This window comes from Sarcophilus harrisii, chromosome 3 (assembly GCF_902635505.1).
Source record: "Sarcophilus harrisii chromosome 3, mSarHar1.11, whole genome shotgun sequence".
In the NCBI taxonomy this organism is placed as follows: Eukaryota; Metazoa; Chordata; class Mammalia; order Dasyuromorphia; family Dasyuridae; genus Sarcophilus; species Sarcophilus harrisii.
This window is the reverse complement of record NC_045428.1, coordinates 324,543,184-324,553,420: the sequence shown is the minus strand read 5'-3', so window position 1 is coordinate 324,553,420 and position 10,237 is coordinate 324,543,184.

The window sequence follows — 10,237 nt, the reverse complement described above, 5'->3', positions numbered from 1 at the left end:
TTGAAAATCAAATTTTCTGTTCAGCTCTGGTCTTTGCATCAGAAAAAATTAAATTCACCTGTGTCATTGAATGCCCATCTTTTTCACTGAATGATAATGATAATTTTGCTGGATAATTGATTCTTGGCTGCAATCCAAATTCTTTTGCCCTTCAGAATATCATATTCTGGGTCATTCAAACCTGTTAAGGGGAACCTGCTATGTCCTAAGTAATCTTGAATGTGGCTTCTCAATATTTACATTATTTCTCTCTGGTTGCTTGCAATATTTTCTCCTTGGTCTGATAATTATGAAATTTAGCTATGCTATTCCTCGGAGTTTTCATTTTTCAGTCTCTTTCAGGAAGTGATTGGTGAATTCTTTCAATGGCTATTGTACCGTCTGGTTCTAGGACATCAGGCCAGTTTTCCTTGATAGTTTCCTGAAAGATATTGTCTAGGTTCTTTTGTTATCATGGATTTTCTGAAAATCCATTAATTCTTAGATTGTCTCTCCTAGATCTGTTTCTCAGGTCAGTTGTTTTCCCTAGAAGGTATTTTACATTTTCTTCTTTTTTTTCTTTTTATTTTTTGGTTTTGTTTGATTGATTCTTGAGATCTCATTGAGTCATTTACTTTCATTTGTCCAATCCTAATTTTTAGTGAATTATTTTCTTCAGTTAGCTTTTTTATTTACTTTTGCATTTGGCAAATTTAACTTTTAAATGAGTTGTTTTGTTCATTGGTGTTGTTTTTTTTTTTTCCATTTCATAAATTCTATTTTTCATTGAGTTGGGTTTTTTTTTTCTATTTCATGAAATCTATTTTGTAAAGAGTAATATGCTTTTTTCAATTTCTCTAAAACATTTTTTAAAATTTTCAGATAATTTCCATGTTATCTTTTCCAAACTCTCCTGCAAAGTTGTAATTTTCTTTCCTCATTTTTCTTCTAACTTTCTTTTAAGATACTTTTTGAATTCTTCTAAGTGAGTCTTGTAAGAATGAGACTTACTCATATCACTATTTGGGGCTTCATCTGTAGATGATTTGCCTTTATAGTCCTCAGGGTTGGAGGGTTCTTTTTTCTCCATAAAAGCTATCTAAGGTCGGATTTCTTTTCAGTTTTTTTTTTTTTTTTGCTCATTTTTAAAAGTTAATATCTGCTCTTAAGGCAAAGGGGAGATTTTCCAAAACTTCCTCTACAAGTAAAAGTGGCATCACATTGCTCTGGGGCTTGTGGTCCTTCATGTACTGAATAGGGTTGGCTAAGTCCCACATTATTCAAAGGTTCAGGTGCTCACTATTTGCCTTTTATATTTGCATTGAATGTCTCACAGTTAGTCTGCTGATACTCTGACATTTGAGTCAGGATAGAGTAACCAAAGTTTTGAGTAAGATCCTTCCAGTAATTCCCCAGCACACAGACATCACAGTGCTCTGAGTCCCAATGCTGCACCTACACATAGTGTGTCCTCCATGCCTGATTGAAACAGACTTTTTTTTGAAATTCTTCCAAAATATCTTTTGCTGGAAATTTGTTACACTCCAAATATTTGTGGGTTCTTTCACTACAAAACCAGTTCAAAGGCTTGATAAGGTATTGATCTGAGGGAAACCAGAAAGAACTCAGAAAAAGATCTGTCTACTCTTTGCCAACTTGGCTCTATCCCACTAATCTTTATTCTTTTAAACTCTGTATTTCCTTTTTTGGTTAGTTAACTTTTTCCATATTTTTCTTTTTCTTGGATGGTTTTTATTTGTTTATTTTTTCCCCCTCAATCTCTCTTATTTGATTTTTAGTCTTTTTTTTAATTTCTTCTATAAATTCTCTCTGGGCAGATAGTCATTTAACTTTACTCTTAGGAAAGTAGATGCCTTTTTTTTAAACTTCACTGTTCTCTTCTGAAGAAAAACCTCAGCCATCCCTGTCCTCCATCATAAGCTTCTATTGTTGGGTTATTTTATATTTGTCCATTTGAGTTTGTTGTTGTTGTTGTTGTTGTTTGTTTGTTTGTTTGTTTTTTAATGAGAAGTATTAATGTAAGCATTTCTAATTGTGGGGGAGATGGGGAATGGTGCCTCTGGCTTCATTTCAGCTCTCTCGTCTGACCTGTAAACTCAAATGAAAATCTTCCTCCTTCTGCAAGTGTTGATATCCAGCAAAGTCCCTGCCCCATTGCTTCTACAATTATAGGATGTGCTGGTTCCTTCTCTCTGAGGCCAACATCTCTGCAGCACAGCTGAGCCTGGCATTCCTAATCATCTGAGGGTTTCTCAGTCTTCTAGGTCTAGAGTCAGTCCCTGACTCTGCAGACTGTCCAGGAGGTGAGTTTCTATAGTACAGTCTGAGGTACTGTCCAAATGCAACTGGCCCTACTTTCTATTACTAGCTAGGAAGTATTTGCAATTCACACTGATCAAAACACATCTAGGGTCTTTCTTCGAGTCTTCTTGGATTGTCTGCTCTGTCCCAAATCTCCTTTGTGTTTCCCTAATCTATGTTCACCTTAAAATTTGACAGACCTACCCAGCTATCTTCCCAAATTTCTACTACATGATCCTCTTCAAGGACTGATAAGAATTTTCTTGAACCTAAAGGAAGTTGTAAAGCATTTGGCATTGTTTACATTGTAGCTACAAGCTCATAATAGGAGTTTAAAAAAATGAAAAGCAATATTTGTGTTTGTCTCTATTTTCATAATACTAAATATGAATTACAATACTCTGTTGGCATTCTTCAACCTAGACTTTTGGGCGGGGAAGAGGTGAAAATAATTCATTAGTTCTGACTCAGCTAGAAATGAGATCTGGGAATCTTTCATGGGTTGAATATGTAGTATAGACATTAACAATCTCCAATTTATAATGGTATGGCCTTGAACAAGTGTTTAAAACTTTTGAACCTTAACTTTCTCATCTGTAAAATACAGATAATAATATACACACTATTTAATTTCCAGTATTGTAATGAAGAAAGAGCTATATGTCTCTGGTATATAAATGTGTTATTATTGATTATAATTAGTATAAGCAGGGCTTTCCAATGAATTCCCTATTTAAGTATGGTTAAATATTAACTCATATTTTGTGAGTGCTTTTATAAGAAATTGTCCACACCAGCAGCTATTGATCCCATCTTCCCATTAAAAAATAGAATTTTATATATAATTCCCATACACACAGTTAAATATATTTTTCCCTGATATAATAAAAGTGTGTAGAAGCTCTTATTTCTTTCAAATCTGTGTTCAGACACCAGCTTCTATGTGAAACTTCTCTTTACTCTTAACCTAGTGATAGTATCCTCTCCCTACCCTTGAGATCCATACCCCTCAAAAAAAAATTCATCTTGTATGTATTTGCATATTTTCATTTATGCACTTTATATTTCTGATAGAATGTAAGGTAGGCAAGCATAGGTTTTTTCTTCTTTTCTTTGACTCTTTAGCACTGAAAACAGTATCTAACATAATATGTTGGAATCTTTACAAAGTGTTAAGCCGTTAGAGTTGATAGAGACAATAATTATCTAATTTAGCATGGCTCAATATGATTGATTTGATCTTAGAAGGAGATATTTTGGGCCAGAACTTGAAACAAGGTACTAAGTACAACTGATAGAAACGATGCTTGTATTCACACCTTTATAGAGAGCTCATAAGTATCTAAGTACTCAATGGAGTTCACACGTTTGGGAGATTTCAGGCTTAGTATGAGATATCTAAATTCACACCTCCCTTAGGGCCAGAGAGGACTCTGGGAGATAACCCAGAATCCCTCTCTCTCCAGAAGGAGGAGGTAACCTTTGGGAGATCATATATATACAGGAAGCTCTGAGAGCTGGGGAGAGTTACTTGGCAACATTCCCAGAAGTCGGAGAGGAGCACTCTGGAAGAAAGCCTACAAGCCCTATCTTTGAGGCAAGAGAGATTCATTGTTCTTCTACCTTGGTGCTGGCTGGAGTCGGAAGGACACACCTTTGGATTTGGAGACATTCAGGCGGAGCTCTTAGAACCAAGCAGAGAGATAGGCCTCTGGGCTAGCCAGGCTATATTGAAGGACACAATAAAACATCTGAACTTTTTTTTATCACCTGGCTGTGTTTTGGAAAAAGAACACCAACAATAATACTATTTAGAAAATGCTTGTTAATTGGCTGCTCTGTGTATACCATCTTATTTCTCCAGCTAGATTGTAAAGTACTTGAGAGCAAAGTATAGATCACATATATGCTCATTGTATCTCTCTCTCACCAAAGGTCCAAAATAGGTTGGGATTTGGTACGTAATAAAGAAACATATGAAATTTAATACTGATGTTATCTTCTTATTCCAATACCTTACTATGGGACAGGAATAAAGGTAAATTCTTAAAGGTAGACCATAAATTCTGACATATCCTACTCAGCTGCAAAGGCTTGTATATAGACTCAAAGGTGAACTTCCTTCTGAAGAGAGGTCTAAGAATATTCATAAAGACTACCAGTAAATAATCACCAAGTAATGCATATTTTATTACTGTTCATTTTGGTAGCACAATATCAGTAGATTACGTACAGACTGAAGCAGATTAGAATGTTAGCATCTGCATGGAGAGAGAAAGTACTAACATCATTGAAATCAAGGGTTTATCAAAGTAATCACCCAATCAAGATACAGTAGATTAAGTGACAGATTTGGAATAAGCAAAACTTGAGTTCAGATTCTGCCACAGACATTTAATACTAGCAATTGTGTGAATTTTTGAAAATCATATATTCTCTTTCAGGTTTGATTTTCTTATCTATAAAATGGGAATAACAATAGCACCCCCTTTACATTTTTGTTGGAAGAATCCAGTGAAACATTTATAAAGCTTTACAAACCTTAAATCTCTGTGTAAATGCTAGCTATTATTATTATTATTAATGACACTGATGATGATTGATTGATTATGCTAGTAGAGGAAGAGTAGCACCCATTGATTCCCTTCTGAGGGGAAAAAATAGACTGGAGAATGTTTTTGATATCCATCTGATCATGATCATGGATGAACTGAGAACTCAGGGAAGAACCCCTGAAATTATTCATTTTCACATGACTAAAAAACTTGAGAGCAACTTCTTGATACATAATTCATCCCTCATAGATGTGTTCTTGTCTTTTTATGCTGATCCATAAATGCATGAGCAATAATTTAATCTGATGTCACTTCCCAAAGCTTTTGCAGAATTCTCCCAAGTCTGCTGCAGTAGTTAAGGAGGTCAAGTGGCATCAACAAGGGAGGTCTGCACATGGTGACATATTTATGTTTCAGACATAATTACCATTGTATACTCAAAGTAATATTGAATTTATAAAATCTATCTTCTCCAAAGAACTTACTTATTATTTAAATGGACTCTAGGGTTCTCTTTTATAAGGATAGCCACCATAGTAAACTAGACACATGACAGAAGCTGAAATCAGATAAATTGCCTGGCAAGTTTAATATCGTATGCATTTATATAGAAGTAATTTAGAACATGGAGATCAGAGAACTCCAGCTGTTCTCTTCAAATCAGATTGTCCCTTGTATACAATTCTAAGACATTTGAAAACATTTCTTTACCATCTGGAAAAATACAAACACACACACACACATACACACAAGCATATATAAAATGTTAAGTAACACTTTTGTGGATTGTGCACTTTCATCTCATATTCAGTTCTTTCTTGGTTCCATGGGAACCATTGCTTCTTTTCCTCCTGAAGCTAAAAAACTGACTAATTTAACTAAATGAATCACATACAGTCATAGAATTTTATACTTGAGAGAGACCTTAAAAGAAATTGGACCAACATCGTATATTTCACATGTAAGGAAACTAAATCCAAAAGAGATATGACTTGCTCAAATTTGCAAGTTATTAGGGACAGAGCTGGAACTTAAATTCAGACCAAATGATAGTCTACTTAGCTTTACACCACAAAGCATTGATTTTTGTTATCTTAGGAAATATTTTCTATTTCTTGGTTTCTTTAACATGAAGCTTCTCATTTATTATCTCATGCTGCCCCATAAGAAAATAAATATCAAGATCACATTGAAAAAGAAAGAAACTGAGTAATAAAGAAATTATCTAAAAGTACCTACATAAAAAAGGAGATACTAGAAGGATAATGGAAAAACATTTTGTACCAAAGAACCTAGCTCATTTCTAAAAGATATCATCATTATTACTAATACTTTTAGAAGTTTTATCTGTTTATAAGCTCTCTCATTGACAGATTTATTATATTTATTGACAGAGAGAAAAATTGAGACATAGAATAGGAAAGATTATCGGGCCAAACAGTATCATAAGAGTGCAATTTCAAAGTGGTTTGTGGTCAGAGTTCACTAAGTACTATCATACACTGAAAGAAAATAAGTAGGGTCCATTTAATAAAATTCTGTCCCTAATGCCTTTGCTTTTTATCTCTAATAATTTTATTTGCTGAGTGTGAAGGAAAGACAATAAAAAATTTGTCTTCCAAAACACTAGAAAAATTAGTGACTTAGCATAAAAACACTAAATGAGATAAGGGGCAAGAAAGTGATTTTTTCCTGACTCTTGATGTGCTGTTACATTGAGAAGTTACCATTGCTTGAGAAAACCAAATTATCACTCTTTGCCAATGACATGATGGTATACTTAGAGAACCCCAGAGATTCTACTAAAAAGTTATTAGAAATAATCCACAACTTAAGCAAAGTTGCTGGTTATAAAATAAACCCACATAAGTCAGCAGCATTCTTATATATCACTAACAAAATCCAACAGTCAGAGTTACAAAGAGAAATTCCATTTAAAGTAACTAGTGATAATATAAAATATTTAGGAATCTATCTGCCAAGGGAAAATCAGAAACTTTATGAGCAAAATTACAGACCACTTTTCACACAAATTAAGTCTGATCTAACCAATTGGAAAAATATTAAATGCTCTTGGATAGGGTGAGCAAATATAATAAAGATGACAATATTACCTAAACTAATCTATTTATTTAGCGCTATACCAATCAGACTCCCAAAAAACTATTTTAATGACCTAGAAAAAATAACAACAAAATTTATATGGAAAAACAAAAGGTCAAGAATTTCAAGGGAATTAATGAAAAAAAAATCAAATGATGGTGGCTTAGCTGTACCAGATCTAAAATTATATTATAGAGCAGCAGTTACCAAAACTATTTGGTATTGGCTAAGGAATAGATTAGTTGATCAGTGGAATAGATTAGGTTCAAGGGATAAAACAGTCAACAAATATAGCAACCTAGTCTTTGACAAACCCAAAGATCCCAGCTTTTGGGATAAGAACTTACTGTTTGATAAAAATTGCTGGGAAAATTGGAAACTAATATGGCAGAAACTAGGCATTGATCCATACTTAACGCCGTACACCAAGATAAGGTCAAAATGGGTTCATGACCTAGGCATAAAGAATGAAATTATTAATAAATTAGAGGAACATAGGATAGTTTACCTCTCAGACCTGTGGAAGGGGAAGGTCTTTATGACCAAAGCAGAACTAGAGATCATTACTGATCACAAAATAGAAAATTTCGATTATACCAAACTGAAAAGTTTTTGTACAAACAAAACTAATGCAGACAAGATTAGAAGGGAAGCAATAAACTGGGAAAATATTTTTACAGTCAAAGGTTCTGATAAAGGCCTCATTTCCAAAATATATAGAGAATTAACTCTAATTTATAAAAAATCAAGCCATTCTCCAATTGAAAAATGGTCAAAGGATATGAACAGACAATTCTCAGATGAAGAAATTGAAACTATTTCTAGTCATATGAAAAGATGCTCCAAGTCATTATTAATCAGAGAAATGCAAATTAAGACAACTCTAAGATACCACTACACACCTGTCAGATTGGCTAAGATGACAGGAAAAAATAATGATGATTGTTGGAGGGGATGTGGGAAAACTGGGACATTGATTCATTGTTGGTGGAGTTGTGAACGAATCCAACCATTTTGGAGAGTAGTTTGGAACTATGCTCAAAAAGTTATCAAACTGTGCATACCCTTTGATCCAGCAGTGTTACTACTGGGATTATATCCCAAAGAGATTATAAAGAAGGGAAAGGGACCTGTATGTGCACGAATGTTTGTGGCAGCCCTTTTTGTAGTGGCTAGAAACTGGAAACTGAATGGATGTCCATCAGTTGGAGAATGGCTGAATAAATTGTGGTATATGAAAATTATGGAATATTACTGTTCTGTAAGAAATGACCAACAGGATGATTTCAGAAAGGCCTGGAGAGACTTACATGAACTGATGCTGAGTGAAATGAGTAGGACCAGGAGATCATTATATACTTCAACAACAATACTATATGATGACCAGTTCTGATAGACATGGCCATCCTCAGCAACGAGATCAACCAAATCATTTCCAATGGAGCAGTAATGAACTGAACCAGCTACGCCCAGAGAAAGAACTCTGGGAGATGACTAAAAACCATTACATTGAATTCACAATCCCTATATTTATGCCCACATGCATTTTTGATTTCCTTCACAAGCTAATTGTACGATATTTCAGAATCTGACTCTTTTTGTACAGCAAAATAACGTTTTGGTCATGTATACTTATTGTGTATCTAATTTATATTTTAATGTACTTAACATCTACTGGTCATCCTGCCATCTGGGGGAGGGGGTAGGGGGCTAAGAGGTGAAAAATTGGAACAAGAGGTTTGGCAATTGTTAATGCTGTAAAATTACCCATGCATATATCCTGTAAATAAAAGGCTATTAAATAAAAAAAATTAAAAATAAATTAAAAAAAAAAAAGAGAGAGAATTTACCATTGCTCAAGGAACAAGTTAAATACTAGGGAAATGTGGCATTGTATGAGACCACTTAAATTCTTCTTTCAGTAAATGCATCTTAATTAAGCTACTTAAGCTTTGAGTTAAGCACTTGATTAAGGTACCAGGTATGTTTTTTATTTTTAGCTAAAATAGTAAAAGAGTAGTTAGGCTAATAATTTGACAAGTTATTTTCATTGAAAATACTAGTTGGGCAACTTGAATTGGAAAAAAGACTCAATTGAGTTGGATTACAATTATTTTCTTTAAATGACATGTATTAGTGTTTAGAATTTAGAATACTTACATTTTTTAATTTAGATTATCTATTGCAGAAAAAACATTTCATAAAATCCAATATCCATTCCTATTAAAAAACTTGAAAGTATAGGAATAATTGGACTTTTCCTTAAAATAGTCAGTAGCATCTATCGAAAACCATCAGTAAGCATCATATGTGACTGAAACCATTCCCAATAAGATCAGGAGTGAAACAAGGTTGGCCACTATCACCATTACTATTCAATATTGTATTAGACATGCTAGCTTCAGTAATAAGAGTTGAGAAAGAGATTAAAAGAATTAGAGTAAGAAACCAAATTATCACTCTTTGCAGATGATATGATAGTATACTTAGAGAACCCCAGAGATTCTACTAAAAAGCTATTAGAAATAATCCATAACTTTAGCAAAGTTGCAGAATACAAAATAAACCCACATAAATCATCAGCATTCTTATATATCACTAACAAAATACAAAAGTCAGAATTACAAAGAGAAATTCTATTTAAAGTAACTGCCCATAGTATAAAATATTTGGGATCTATCTGCCAAGGGAAAGGCAGGAACTATATGAGCAAAACTACAAAACAATTTCCACACAAATAAAGTCAGATCTAAACAACTGGAAAAATATGAAGTGCTCTTGGATAGGTCAAGCAAATATAATAAAGATGACAATACTACCTAAACTAACCTATTTCTTTAGTGCTATACCAATCAGACTCCCCAAAAACTATTTTTATGGCCTACAAAAAATAACAACAAAATTCATCTAGAGGAAAAAAAGGTCAAGACTTTCAAGGTAACTAATGAAAAAAAATTAAATGAGGGTGACCTATCTGTACCAGATCTAAAACTATATTATAAAGCAGTGGTCCCCAAAGCCAATTGGTATTGGCTAAGAAATAGACGAGTTGATCAGTGGAATAGGTTAGGTTCACAGAACTAAATAATCATTAACTTCAATAATCTAATGTTTGACAAACCCAAAGACTCCAGCCTTTGGGATAAGAATTCAGTGTTTGACAAAAACTGCTGGGAAAATTGGAAATTAGTATGGCAGAAACTAGGCATTGACCCACACTTAACACCATACACCAAGATGAAGTCAAAATGGGTTCATGATCTAGGCATAAAGAATGA